The sequence below is a fragment of the Mauremys reevesii genome, linkage group 11, assembly GCF_016161935.1.
Source record: "Mauremys reevesii isolate NIE-2019 linkage group 11, ASM1616193v1, whole genome shotgun sequence".
Classification (NCBI taxonomy): Eukaryota; Metazoa; Chordata; order Testudines; family Geoemydidae; genus Mauremys; species Mauremys reevesii.
The window spans coordinates 7,227,306-7,241,686 of NC_052633.1; the positions used below are offsets into that span (position 1 = coordinate 7,227,306).

Below are 14,381 nucleotides of genomic sequence, written 5' to 3' on the forward strand. Positions count from 1 at the left end.
CAAACACCTATACTAACATGGGGCTAGAAATCAAAATGGTCTCTTATGTAATAGACCCAGGCCAGTTGGGTACAACAAAGTAGGTGAAGGTGGATATACTGGCCACTGGATTAGCAGTTTTTTGTTCCCTGACTGACCAGAGCAGAGGCTGCTCCAGACTAATGAGAACACCTGACTCCAATTAACCTGCAAAGAGTCAGGTGAGTCCATTAGGGTAATGTGAATACCTAATTAAGGCCCTTTTGATACTATAAACAGGAAATGGCCCAGGAAAATGTAGCAACTCTGGCAGTGAAAGATTGGCTGCCAAAAGCTGCTACCATTAGGGTCCCTGGGCCGGAACCCGGAGTAGAGGGTGGGCCCGGGTTTCCCCCCTCCCCAACCTGCCACTACAGAAACACCTCCTGGGAAGGGAAGACAGGCCCCCATCAGGACAGGAGGCTAGACTGTTCTGAAATAAGCCCTAGGGACAACAGACTGTGGGAGTTCTCTCACCAACCTCCTTCCTGGCTTATGATGAAAAGGGCTCAGTAGACTGTAACCCTGGTCCTAGAGAGAGAAGGGTTCTGTGGAGGGTCGCAGTGAGCCACTGAGGCTAGCATAAACCCCCTAGAAATGCGGGACCCACAGGGACAAGGTCGGAGCTCTGCTACGCTTATGTATGGCAAGGAAGCGAATGAAACACTGAACACGGCCTGGTCACCTCTTCTGACACACAAGATGAATGCAGCAGTTTAAAACAAGAATTTGCACTTAGTCTTACACAACAAAGCAGTGAGGCCTCTGTGGTTATTCCCCACTATCAGCGCTACAGTGCAGATCCCAAAGCTGCAGAATCAGACACAAAGTTGTTGTAGTGACTAGTAATAAGACTCTCAGAATCTGAGTATAAGGCATTTTTCATTTCCATTTTTCTTGACTGAGGTTACTTCCTTAGATAGTCAGGTCAAATACTGGAGATTATTGAAATCTATTATTTTAAAAATAACAGATGCAGTGAGTGTGTTTTTGAGATATAAAGAGACTTAGAGCTGTGTGTAATCAGCATGTTGATGACACCATAATGCACCCCACCCCACTATTTCCCCAAGCAGCCTCACATATTGAACTGAAGGGCCAATGGAAAGGACCATTGCAGTGTCACCTAGGAGAGAGCCTCTTGGACAGATGAACCTAACACTACACTCTGGTCCTCTCATCGGAAGAAGAATGATGCTACTCAACTGGAATTCCATATACCACAACCTTGCATCCGAAGAAGTGGGTATTCACCCACGAAAGCTCATGCTGCAAAACATCTGTTAGTCTATAAGGTGCCACAGGATTCTTTGCTGCTTCTACAGAACCAGACTAACACGGCTACCCCTCTGATACTTAACCTTGTCAACAGTATATCATGGTCAAAAGTATCAAAGGCAGATGGCAGATCTGAAAGAATTGGTATAAATACTGGGGCTTTGTCCATCACCAAGAGGAAATGATTGGCCAATGAAGCCTGTGCAATTCATGTGCCTATTCCAGTCTAAAACCAGAATGAAAGGAGCTCCTAAAAGCTGAGCCCTCCAGAGAATGCTTGAGCTGCCTCACAATGACTTTCTCAATATGTCCCCCACCACCCCACTCCCCGCCTAAAAAAAAAAGTGTATCTGTGGATAAAACCAAAATGGAGAAAAGAAAAATTCAGAATGGATGGAAAGATACTCAGCTGTTATTTGTCCACAGCATAAGCAGTGGAACCCTAAAGGCAGCATAAAATTTACTCCTGTAAAGGTATTTGATCATTTTTGTTGTGCACTTATATGTACAAGTGGATAAAAGCAGAGCAGAGGTGGGTTCTTCATTCTTTCATATGTTCTAACAAAGCTTTTTCTAAAAAAGGTTGTTCCTCAAAAACCCCTGAGTCAGTGAGTGATATTGTCCAACCAGCTCTTCCTTTATGAAAGGTACCGGAAACTTTTTCATGGTAATAATCTCTGATGCTTTTATGTTCATATGTATTTCAGGTGCAACAATGACTACTTCATGTTCTTTCTGCCTGCATGCTTGTTGAGACAGCACCCCTCTGCAAGGAGGCCAGGAAAAGAAGCAGCACTTCAGCTGCTGTGCAACAAGATTGAAACATTTCTCCATAAATAAATTTCATGTACAACAAAGTCAAGCTTTATACCTAACCTCATGCCCTTTGGTACAACTCCTCCCTGCTCACTGTATATCCTGTTACAATTTCCAGTCAATATGTAAGCTTATAACATGCCCACATTTAACAATAAACCAAGGTTAGAGGAACATGTGATCGGGTAGCTGGCCCCTGTGGCCAGGTACCCAGCCTACCTGTGACAGGCTCTGCTAAGGAGAATGAACCAACCAAGATCCACCAGTGAGTTATTTACCTAGATGACTGGGTGGTCATTCATTAGTTAAGGAACACCTGGGTCAATAAAGGCTATGAGGGCTCCATCAGAAAGCCCCAGAACAGAGGAAGCTCCTGGTGGGGAGCGACATCTCAAGGGAGCTTGTGAGGAAGTTACTGGCAGTGGTGTCTCCCTGAAGAGCACAGGCCCAGAGAGAAGGAACAGGCCCAGAGAGAGAGTGCTCCCAGGCAAGGGACCAGTGCAGCCCAGGAAACAAACTGGGCATGGGACCAGTGAGGAACTACTAGGGGCTCAGCAAAGAGTGACACACCAGCGGGGAAGAGTGGCATCTGGCCAAAGGCCCAAGTTCCAGGCAGCGAGCTCAGCCTGCAAGTGCCCCGTGGCCAGTGGTGAGCTGCAGCCGGTTCACAACGGTTCGTGCGAACCGGTTGTTAAATTTAGAAGCCCTTTTAGAACCGGTTGTTCCTGGAGGAACAACTAGTTCCAAAAGGGCTTTTAAATTTAATAAAAGCTCTAGCAGCTCCCTACCCTTCCCCCGGCCTCAGCTCACCTCACTCCGCCTCCTCTTCTCAACTCTCCTCCGGCTTCTCCTCCCCCTCCCCAGCTTCCCGCGAACCAGCTGTTCGCGCGGGAAGCCTGGGAGGGCTGAGAAGAAAGCGGAGGCTTCCTGCAGGTGAGTTTGAGCTGGGGCCCAGGCTGGGGGGCGGGGGCGCCAGCGGGAGGAGGGTTTCAGGCGCCGCACTGCCGGGCGAGGTCGGGCCGGACCCTGGGGCCGGGCGGCGCGGCTCCTGGCCCCCGGGGTCCAGCTGCAACCTCGCCAGGCAGGGCAGCGCGGCACGGCTCCTGCCCCGGGCCCCGGGTCCTGCTGCAAGCTCGGCTGAGCGGCACGGTTCCTGCCCCGGCCCCCGGGGTCCGGCTGGGCGGCGCGGTTCCTGCCCCGGGGTCCGGCCCCTGAGGTCCGGCTGGGCGGCGCGGGTCCGGCCCGGTGGCACGGTTCTTGTCCCGGCCCCCGGAGTCCGGCCGGGCAGCGCGGTTCCTGCCCCGGGGTCTGGCCGGGCGGCGCGGTTCCTGCCCCAGCCCCGACATCGGCCAGGTGGCTCCGGTCCCAGCCCCAGCCCAACTGGGCCCCCACCTCCAGGCAGCAGGGTAAGAGAGCAGGGAGCGGGTGTTGGATAGAGGGCAGGGGAGTTGGGGGGGTGGATTAGTGTCAGAGCGGTCAGAGGGCAGGGAACAGGGGGATTGAACTGGGGCAAGGGTCCCGGGGGGGCAGTCAGGAAGGAGCAGGGGTTGGATGGGGCGGTGGGGGGCAGTTAGGGGTAGGGATTCCAGGGACAGTCAGGGACAGAGAGAAGGGGTGGTTGGATGGGGTGGGGGTCCCCGGGTGCCATCAGAAATGAGAGAAGGGGTTGGATGGGGTGGCAAGGGGCAGACAGGGGACAGGGAAGGGGGGTGGATAGGGCACGGGTCCCGGGGGGGGGGGCTGTCAAGGAACATGGGGGGGTTGGATGGGGCAGGAGTCCCCCGGGGGGGAGGCATGACCCCTCCTGGGGTGAGGAGGGAACCGGTTGTTAGTATTTTGGCAGCTCATCACTGCCCGTGGCTACAGAGGAGAGACGCAAGACTGATTAACCCAGAGGTGGAGAGTTTCTGGTGGAGCAGCTGCCTGAAGCTGTTGGTTGTTTTTGCATTGTCCTTTTGTGATCAATAAATGAGACCCTCTGAAAAGCGCATGCTTTAATACTAGGAAGCCCTGCTTGTTGATTCCCCAGATGGCCGCAAGGGAACATGCAGGGTGTCAGTACAGAACACTTAACCACTTTCCCAGTCTGTGTACATTCTGGCCTACTGCCTTCTCCAGCCATATCACTGAGGTAGAACCTCCCACCTTCTAAATGCCTCCCCAGACTTTACAAAGGAGTCCCAAGGAATTAAGTCTCCCTGTGTTGGCTGCCCTCCCTGACTTGAGCAAGTTCCCATCTTCCAGTCCCCATGCAGGAGACTAGGAAGTGAAGTTGAAGGCTGCCCTGACCCCTTCTCCAGGCTTCAATTGCTTCCCAGCCCCTTGCAAGAGTCCGGGGATAGAAGAATGTGTTTTCCTGTACTTCTGTATCTTGTTTGGAAGTTGGTCCTCCAGTCCCATGCTGGGGTTTCAGGAAAGAAGGAGGAAGGACCCTTGTTTTGGTCCCAACTCAAAACTGGAGCTGGTTGGCAAATTACTTTTCCACCAGAAAATTTCAGTGACAAGACAATTGTTCAGATTTTCATTGAAAAAAGGAAAGACGTGAAACCCAAATATTTTTGCTTTAAAGCTAAAACAAATTCATTTTTCAGTTGCAGAAAATGGAACATTTTTTGTTTTTTAGTTTTACAAAAATCTGAGAATTTTCAACAACAAATGGAAACATTTTTGCAAAAATGTTCCTTTTGTTGAAGAGTCTCTGCAGCTAGCAAACACCGTCCTGTAGAGCCGAGGGAAGAGAATGCTGTGGGGATGCCGCAGAGCAGTGACTGAGGATGAGGTAATCATGCTAGTGAACAAGACTGAAAGTGAAACTGATCATACACAAAGTGTCGTCAAACACAGCTACAGCAGTCCTTTACTACTAATGAAATGATACTGATTTATACCAGTGGCAGAATCTCTCATTCCCACTTAGTGACCTAGCTTTTCAAGTCACCCATTCATGGGATCAACAGAAACTTGCTCCTTAACCCAGGTGGTAATTTAAGAAGGGTGAAGCAGAATTGTACTTAGTACATTTGGGACAGGTGACAGTCTAATAGGAGGTTCTCCTGTTACAGGTTTCACTACGCTCATTGGATTCAAAATAGAACTAGGCTTTGCACAAGCCTCGAAGCTTGTGAACTGTGCTGGATCTTGAAATTCCATTAGATTGCTGTAATAAGGTACTTAAACATATAGCATGTCTGTTACGATTTATGAACCCGTGCTCCTAGTACAAACAGTAGTTCCCACATTGGGCTAAATCCTGTTTCCACTTAGTGGAAAATCTCCTATTGAGTTCAAGGTGGACCAGGATTTGGCCATTATTTTCAAAGATAGCTTTTACAGTGTGTACAGTACTAGCTTGGTGATAATAGGCCACAATTGTTCCCACTCAACATGTTGCAGTGAAGTTGGAGTCATCAGCAGGACCAGATTAACACATCACTGGGCCATAGGCAAACATACACTCCTGTGCCCCTACTTTCTAATATGAATAACAACAAACAGCTAATGAAAAGAAGGGGAAAAATACACTTCGCTGATGTGGCCTCCCATTCAGGTCACTGCAGTAATTCCTGTCTCAGCCAGTCACTTTCTGCTGTTAGAGGAGGAAGTGGTTTCTTTACCCACTGCCCTTCTCTTTCCTTGGCTCTGCTGGGAATGGCAAAGTGAGTTGCAGTTATGTGTGAGAACTATCTTTGCCCACTGGTGTGGATTTGCATGCAGATTGAAAGTACTACACTCACTTGACTGAGTGGCTTTGCAACTTAGTGCATGGTGGGGGTTGCAACACCACTGACATTTGGCCTGTCTGCCTGTCTTTCGCGTACAAAGACAAAACCAAAAAATCAAAAACATTCTCCCACCCCCTACGAAATTGGGCTCCAGGCACATGCCTAGTTTGCCTTTGCATTAATTCAGTCCTGGTCATCATATGCTGCTGTTGCACATAGTCTTAGAAGTTCTTTTTGTTAGTGAATGAGCAGTAGCCACTCTTTGAAGAATTTGTGTATTATTGCTAGTTTTGTTATGCAGTTTCATTTTGGAGAAGCTGTTGCAAACAGCAAGAAACTTTGCACTCTGTCTTAATGTCTCTAAGTAGAGGCTGTTTTTGAGGTAAGAGTTACTCCCTGGGAACCAGGCATTAGTGTTTTGGTGGAGATTACTAAAAGAGGGATTTGTCTGCTGGACGTTTATGACAACTTCGGTTCCAGGACTGGTGAATATACTATGAATAAACCCATTACACTAAGAAAATACCTGGACTCAACAGCACTAATTTCTCATCCAATGAGAAATCAACATGCAAGACCTCAACATCTGATACCACTTAGCAGAGGGTGACAATATAAAATACAGTGTGCTTGCCTTGTTAAAGTGTAGAAGAGGTTTCCTCTCCATTTTTTTGGTATGAAGTCATCTAGAGTAATAATGCTGTTGACAATGCTGCTCTATTGTCTACTGGTTTTACAGTTTTGAAATAATCTTTGTTGTATGTTGAAAACAGTTATAAAATGTGCCATTCGCAGGGAGACGAGGGGAAAGTTGGATAAAATGTGGGTTTTTTTACACTTTGAAGTTTCCGGATTTGACAAAAACTGATAAACAATGGGCAGGTAGCTCTAAATATGAGGGACTCCCATGTAGCTATAATTGTTGGACAAATGCTTAACAAATTGTTGGACTCTGTGATTTACACCTATTATTGCGGTCTGGTGACGTTCTGGGAGGGAATGTATTTCAAGAAGCATAACCCCAGCTGGAGCGCCCAGGCACTAGGGAAAGTATAGACCAGGGGTAGGCAACCTATGGCACACGTGCCGAAGGCGGCACGCAAGCTGATTTTCAGTGACACTTTCACCACCCAGGTCCTGGTCACCGGTCCGGGGGCTCTGCATTTTAATTTAATTTTAAATGAAGCTTCTTAAACATTTTAAAAACCTTATTTGCTTTACATACAACAATAGTTTAATTATATATGATATACTTATAGAAAGAGACCTTCTAAAAACATTAAAAGGTATGACTGGCACGCGAAACCTTAAATTAGAGTGACTAAATGAAGACTCGGCACAGCACTTCTGGAAGGCTGCCGACCCCTGGTATAGACTCTGCCCCTGAAGTCTAAAAAACTACCTGCTAGAGGTGATGAAGCAAATCCATTTGTTGTTTGCAATCTGCTCACAACAAGATTCGTTACATGCTCAACAACGCCAGGAGAGGGGTATCAAAAAGCCACACTGATCTGGGGTCCAGCTTCCAACTGCTTTTAATTTGGCAGAAAAGTTGCTGGAATAATGTTAGCTGTAGTTGGATTTGTAACCAAAGCTATTAGGTGACCTTTCCTAGGGCTACCTCATCCGAGCTTGTTGCTGGGATATTGGTTTGAGCGTCTGGGTGTCTGTGATTACTCATTCAAAAACCTGGTGGAGAACACTTCAATCTCCCTGGTCACTCGATTACAGACCTAAAAGTCACAGTATCATAACAAAAAAACTTCAACGAGAAACTGCTGAATTGGAATTAATTTGCAAAATGGACACCATTAAATTAGGCTTAAATAAAGACTGGGAGTGGATGGGTCATTACACAAAGTAAAACTATTTCCCCATGTTTATTTCCCCCCCTCCCCCATTGTTCCTCACACCTTCTTGTCAACTGCTGGAAATGGGCCATTTTGATTACCACTATAAAAAGGTTTTTTTTGTTTTGTTTTTTCCCCCTCTCCTGCTGGTAATAGCTCAGCTTAACTGATCACTTTCATTAGAGCAGGGGTCTCAAACTCAAATGACCCCGAGGGCCGCATGAGGACTAGTGCATTGGCCCGAGGGCCGCATCACTGACACGCCCCCTTGCTGCCCCTGGCCCCACCCCCAATCCACCCCTTCCATGGGGCCCCGCCCCTGCCCTGTCTCTTCTCCACCTCCTCCCCTAAGCGCGCGGCTCCCTGCTCCTCCCCCCTCCCTCCTGGCGGCCCGGCCCCGGCGGGTCCCGCTTCCCTCCCCCACCCCCCGGCCCGGCCCAGCGGGTCTCGCTTCCCCACGGCCCGGCCCGGCCCGGCGGGTCCCGCTTCCCACCCAGGCCCGGCCCGGCCCGGCGGCTCCCGCTTTCCCCCCCCCCCGTACCCGAGCGCGTCTCCGGCGAGGCCTGTGCCCCGCCCCGCTCAGAGCCGCGTGGTGAGGCGGGGCTGTGAGCTCACGCCGGCGCAGCGCTCAGCCCAGAGCTCCCAGCCCCGCCCCTCCCACGCGGCTCGGATCGGGCGGGCTCAGGCGCTCGGACGGAGACTCGGCGCTCTATGCGCCGAGGCTCCAGGAGAGGGGCGGAGGCGGGAGCCTCCGCTTTTCTCTTGGGGGCCCCTGCGGAGCCCGGGGCAAATTGCCCCCTTTGCCCCCCCCTCTGGGCGGCCCTGGGGAGCTCCGCGGGCCACAGGGAAGAGCTCCGGCCCGCGGGCCGCATGTTTGAGACCCCTGCATTAGAGTGTGTATGGCAACACCCATTGTTTCATGTTCTCTCTCTCTCTCTCTCTCTCTCTCTCTATCTTCCTACTGTATTTTCCACTACATGCATCCGATGAATTGAGCTGTAGCCCACGAAAGCTTATGCTCAAATAAATTTGTTAGTCTCTAAGGTGCCACAAGTACTCCTCGTTCTTTCTGCTGATTCTGTGACACTAGAAGTGCAGACCCATTAAATTTACTTCAAAGTAAGTCCCCATAGCAGAGATTTTTAGCCACAATGCTCATCTCACCATGACTCTAAGTAGTGCATAAAGACTAAATAAATAACGTTTTTTTCCCTTTTATCTTTGGTACTTCCAAAGAGCCTATCCACATGGTGTATGAGGCTGTATTAGCAGTTGTGGGATGAGCCAACCTTGCTAGTCTAGCATTTCAAAACCCCCAAAGGTAGCAAGAGAAAAGTGGGGAGAGTGGAAGGCTACCACCCACACTGTCAAAAGGAGCAAAAGGTAACAGTGGGACATGGGGCCAGTTGGATGCTAGATGTAAGGAGGAGGGATCACGGATTATGCTGGCAACCCCAAACCAAGTGATACTTGGCAGTTTGTGTTGCATTTCCTTTGGAAGTGGGGTGCATGAGCCCAGACATGCTGAAATTGAAGACATTGTGTGTATGAACTCTTACGAACCAAAATTCTTATGTTTTGCAAAGCTAAATGGGCAGTCCCAGGAGAAAGCAGATGGAAGAGGGAGCAGACATAATTTAACTATGCCCCTTATCCTTTAAAATTACATGAAACAACATGACTTTTTCAGCCAAGTCTACATTAGATATACAGTTATATATGGTACAGAGCACATAATAAAGTGATTGCCAACAGCATTTCTCTTGTCCTGCCAAACAAATCACTAACCTGAGACAATGGCTTCTTCTGTCCACAATTGATCCCGCCAATAAAGATCATATTGGGCATCACAGGCATGGGATACTCAAACACAAAATCAACTCTCTTCAGCCAAATGGATCCATGACTTAAAAGTTCCTTCATGGTCATCGGTCTTTGCAGAAACTCAGAGGCCAGACTTTCAAATTGTGAATAAGCAATATCACAGAGAAAGGACTCTGATGAGCTGATTATTAGGTTCTTCACACGCTGGGTAAACGTCATACGGTCTGTGTTAGATGAAAGCATTCTTGGGACATAAGAAGGTGGGTTTGGACATTGAGCAGCCTCAGCGTCAATACCACATGGGATTCCCCGTAAGAAGAAAATAGAAGGGATAGAAAGATGCAAAGCTATGATCTGCCCACAGGGCAACATGGGATCTGTAAAGACAGCATCAAAGTTACTCCCTTCAATGTATCCCATCAGCTCTCTGTTGTACAGTAAGTGTGTACAAGTGGCAAAGAGCAGAGCAGAGGTGTTCTTAGCATTTTCAAATATTGTAATAATCCTTAATGGAAAAGGTTGTTCCTTAAAACTGGTTTCAGCAAATGTGAGAAAATGTCCATCCAGCTCTTCCTTTGTGAAAGGCACAGGATACGTTTTCATCATGTACGACTCTGATGCTCCCATGAACAGATTTATTTCTGGTGCAACAACAATTATTTCATGTCCTCTCTGCCTTAGTTCATTGAGCACTGCTCTCATGCTGAGCCAGTGACTTCCATCCATAGGCATCACAAGCAGCTTCCCACCAGCAGCAAAACTCAAGGAGGACATGAAAAGAAGCAGCACTGTGGTAAGTGAGTGCCAACGATGAACCCCAGGAGACATTTCTCCAGTGAAAGCTCACTGCACTGTGCATGCACAGACATGTATGGCTAAGTTTTATACCAATAAACACACCCTCTGGCAACACTTCATAATTCCACCCATGTACCTTGGACCTTGTCAGCTTGTCAGATGTTTATTGTTAGAGGGCTGCACGCTATGAAATTGGGGAGGGGATTAGGGATTGTAAAAGCCTGACATTAGAATGGCAAATTGACAATGGGTGTGCTTGCTCCTACAAGATACCTCCAGGGAAATCTGCTATTGAACAAGCTCCAAGAACAAGTAATACTTTAACCATTATAGTCTATTATTCCTTTACAATGACACCTATCCCTGGGATATGTGAAAGTAGAATTAATTATATTGTAAAAATAGAAAGGATTAAAGAAATGTTGTATGTACCTTTAAGCAGAAATAAGAAATGTTGAAATACAGGTGCCAGGAAAAGAAACATTAGGCATAAACAATGGTGCTAATGGTGAAACATTAACAGAAGATGGGTAATAGTTAGTAAGGAAATAAGATATGCATGTGTAGCCCAGGTAAACTTCTCAGATTCTGCTTCCTTTGTTATTTTGTTAAGTTCTCTCCCTTTTATCTGTATAAATAAGATAGTTTGTGTCTTGCATGGTGCTCACATTATCTGGGTGTTATTAGCAGAGCGCTGTGCTAATAAAACAGAGTGGTCTGACAAACTGTGAGTCCTGAGTCTAACTTTAACAGATAAAAGAGAAACCTGTTTCATCTGAACATGTTGCTATGTTGCAGGGGACTCTTACAGTCACTGTTTTAGGGCTAGTCTACACCAGAATCCTGCTGTAGCCACGGCCAGGTTAACTTTTTGTGGGCCCGACGCCAAACATATTCGTGGGCCTCAATTGGGGAAATAGGGCATGTGATGGGGGGCGGCCTGCAGAGTGAGGAGCTGGTTGGGGGCAATGAGGTGCAGCGCAGCGGGAATGGCCCCACTCAGGCCAGCACAAGGACACTGTTTACAAACCTACAACTGCTAGACACACATTGGCCCGCCCAGCCCTGCGCTGCCAGCATGCCCCTTCCACACACACACCCTGCCCAGCGCCCTCTCCCCCAGAGACTTCCCCCACAGATCCCTATGCCCAGCACCCCCTGCCTAGAGACCCCTCCTGCTGACCTCCCACCACAACTGCCCAGCCCCCTGCACACCATGCCCCCTGCCCAGCTCCCCCACTCACAGAGCCCCTACTGTCCAGCACCCCCGGCACAGTCCCACCCTCACAGCTGTACAGCGCCCCATATTCCTGAGGGAATTCTGCACATCAGATTTTAAAATTCTGCAATTATTTTTTTTTAACAATAAATAAATGTGGAGGCTCCACCATGGCAGTGGGGAGCACAGGCCACTGGCTGCATGGAGGTGGGAGAATATCCTGCAGCCTCCCCCAGCCCCCTGGGACAGGAATTTGGCAATGAGGCTGAACCTGACCCTGACACAGCACAAGGGCCAGGCCTGCCACAGAAACACCCTGGGGCCCTGTCCCTTTTGTGCCAGGCATTTCAGATGTGGGCAGGGAGGCTCAGCCTGGCAGCAGGATCCAAGTCCAGAGGGACTTAGTGTGTGTGGGGGGATCCAGATGGGGGTAAGAGGGTTCTGTGTGGGGCAGTCTGGGTGCAGGCAGCTCAGTGGGGGTTCTGGATGTACAGGGAGGTTCCAGGTGCAGGGGCAATGGGCGTCTGCAGTGGGGACCAAGTGAAAGTGGATGGAGCTCAGAGGGGAGTGTGGGGGGGGTCTGGGTCCAGGGGAGGTGGGGCTCAGTGGGGAGGGTGTCTGGGGGGGGCTCATCAGGGTGGTACAGATGCAGGGGAGGTGGGGCTTGCCAGGGTGAGTGTTTGATGGGCCTGCTTAACAGGGGAGCCCAGGCTACTGCCAAGGGGATCCGCATGCTGGACCTCCGCTTACCCTATCCCCTTCTCTTCCCCACCCCATGTCCCTTCCCCCCCACTCCATCTCCTCCCCATCCCATCCCCTTTCGTCCCCGCTGCCTCTTTCCCCCTTTCCCAGCGTCCCCCTCCCCTTCTCCTCCCCACCCCATGCCCCTTCCCACCATGCCATCTCCTCCCACCCCACTTCCTTTCTTCCCTGCTGCCTCTTTCCCCTTTTCCCTGCTTCCCCATCCCCTTCTCCTCCCCACCCCATGCCCCTTCCCCACCATGCCATCTCCTCCCCACCCCACTTCCTTTCGTCCCTGCTGCCTCGTTCCCCTTTTCCCTGCTTCCCCATCCCCCTCCCCTCCCCCCCCCATGCCCCGTCCCCCCCCAGCCATCTCCCCCCCACCCCACGACCTTACTTCCCAGCTGCCTCTTTCCCCTTTTCCCTGCTTCCCCATCCCCTTCTCCTCCCCACCCCATGCCCCTTCCCCACCACGCCATCTCCTCCCCACCCCACTTCCGTTCTTCCCGCTGCCTCTTTCCCCCTGCCCCGCCCTGCCCCACCACAGGCACTCACTGTTGTACAAAATGAAGGCGGGCTCCCAGCACACAGAAGGGAGCCCAACCAGCACTAGGACCCAGAAGGTGGTGTCCAGCTGCAAAGTCCAGGGAGCTGAGCAGCACCTTCTTTTTTCAGCTGAGCTGCGCAGCTCTGTGCTCACAGAAGCGGAGGGAGGGGCAGTGGCTTGTGACCTTGCACCCCATATGGCCCCCACCCCTCACCTCTCTTTGGGGGGAAATGGCCCCAAATTATGCTATGAACATTCCCAATCACACCCCCTCCCACCCCCCGGTCCTCCTTCCCTTTCTGCAAGAAAGCAAAGAACGCTGCAGGAGGGGCACCTGGGCTGTTTTTATTCCCCCTGAGGCCCAGGAGTACCCTACATAGACCCCCACTGCCCAGTGCCTCCCCCAGAGACCCACTCCCCCTGCCCTGCCTGCCCCCCAGCCCGACTCACCAGCCCACTGGGCGGGGGCTATTTGCCTTGCCTGGGCTGAGCCGAGCCAGCATCACAGCTGGGGCCAGTCGGGGATCAGAGTGGGAGGGGCCTGCCCAGGCCGGCCTCCCTCAGAATCCCCTTGCCTGGTGCCCAGACAAGCCCCCCCACCCCCAATGCTGGCCCCTGCACTGGTCCCCGGCAACTCAGCCCCGGGAGGTGGTGGGCAGAGCAAGACCATCCGGAGCTGGAGCCACGCTGGGGAGCAGGGCAGGCAGACCCCTGTGGGACATGACCCCCGAGAGCCCCCAGCCCAGCTGGCGGAGGAGCGAGTGGGCAGAGGAGCCGGGCCGGAGCGAGGCAGGGATGCCTGGGCTGGCCAGACAGCTGAGAAGAGCACAGGGGAGGGGCTGGAGAGGAGAGGAGCCACCCTGTGGTGGCCCCTCGGCTGGCAGCACAAGCGAAGTGCAGCGCCCGGCCGGCTGACAGGCCCCTGTTCAGCATGGGCCTGGTGCCAGGGTGCCTCTGGCACCATTGTAAACCCAGTATTGGCTGTAGCATGTCTGGTGAAGATGCTCTATGCTGACAGGAGCAAGTTCTCCTGTCTGTGCAATAATCCACCTTAGTGAGAGTCGGTAGCCATGTCTGGAGGAGAAGCTCGTAGGTCGGTGTAAATTACGTCATGGGAGTTTCAGGGAGTAGGGAACCATGGCCAATGGGAGTTTCAGGGGAGGTAAATGTAATTGGAGATATACCAATCTCCTAGAACTGGAAGGGACCTTGAAAGGTCATCAAGTCCAGCCCCCGCCTTCATTAGCAGGACCAATTTTTTTGACATTATTGATATAAATTGGGACTATATAGAACATGGGTTGCAACCAAGGTCCTGTAGTGGCACCAAATCTTAGATAAAGGGGGTCATCTAAGGTGTCTAAGACCAGATTATGGGTTGCTGGTTATAATTATGCTGTCTGTGTGCATGTATCATTTTTAGTTGAAGTTATGTATATTGGCTCTATACTGTCTGTATTTCAAGTTGGTGATGTGCTTCTGGGTGATATCCCAGACAAGTTGGTGTTAGCTCTGCTTAGCCTGCTTGATGGCCCATTAAGGACCATCAGCTACACAATTGACCCATG

The 14,381-nt window shown here is 50.6% G+C and overlaps 1 protein-coding gene across 2 annotated transcripts in view; it reads right to left on the minus strand.

Moving 5' to 3' along the window:
* Window positions 1-14,381, minus strand: part of LOC120374450 (UDP-glucuronosyltransferase 1-6-like) — an 80,833-nt gene that overhangs the window by 21,745 nt on the left and 44,707 nt on the right. The gene's annotated exons all lie outside the window — the stretch shown is intronic.